This window comes from Octopus bimaculoides, chromosome 14 (assembly GCF_001194135.2).
Source record: "Octopus bimaculoides isolate UCB-OBI-ISO-001 chromosome 14, ASM119413v2, whole genome shotgun sequence".
Lineage (NCBI taxonomy): Eukaryota > Metazoa > Mollusca > Cephalopoda > Octopoda > Octopodidae > Octopus > Octopus bimaculoides.
This window is the reverse complement of record NC_068994.1, coordinates 22,186,067-22,186,875: the sequence shown is the minus strand read 5'-3', so window position 1 is coordinate 22,186,875 and position 809 is coordinate 22,186,067.

Here is an 809-nt window from a genome sequence, read left to right as displayed (position 1 = left end):
TTATCATAAAATTTCAATTTGTTGTTTTCTTTCATTAAAGATTTTTATCATTAGTGATTTTGTAATGTTATTATTATTATTATTCTCCACCCCACCGTTTCCAAAATAATTACAAGCATGTAATTTTCGTTATGCTGCGTTTTGAAAACAAACAAAGGCAAACAAAAAGTTGAAGCTTTCCATAACATTACCTCGATGTGTTGAGAATGGATGAATTTGGTTGGCTAAATTATAAGAAGTTTTAATCTTTAAAGGTTTGCAACTTTTATATTATTAATGTTTTCAAAAGAGTGTTGTGATTTTTTTTTGTTGCTGGTACGTAAGTTTAAAAAAAAAATATTATAGCTTGGAAGTTTTCCTTCTGATTAAAACGTACGTTAATTTTAAGAGATTGCTCCTAGCTTGATATATGAAGTAGTCCAATTAACTGCTGAGTCGATCATCTGTTACTTCGATCAATTGTTTTTCAGATCAGTTATGTTTCGATACCAACTTTACAAACAACTGGGATAAGGGATCTTTATGGTTTGACGGGCAACATTTTTCATTAATGTTTTATGTAGTGTTTTTGGTACCGAAACACTTTCAAACTTCGTATACTTGTATATTTTGTATTATAGAACGGACAAAAAATTTTGTATACGAAGTTATTTCATGTAAAAAGTTGTCGTATTTCGGTAATTTCAACCAATCACTGACGTCTATTGAGGTGAAAACAATTAATGGCGTGGAATGTAAACAACGGTGTTACGGGATCTTTTCCCTTGAATAAAATTAGTCCCGTTGTTTGTCAACAACAACTACCCGTG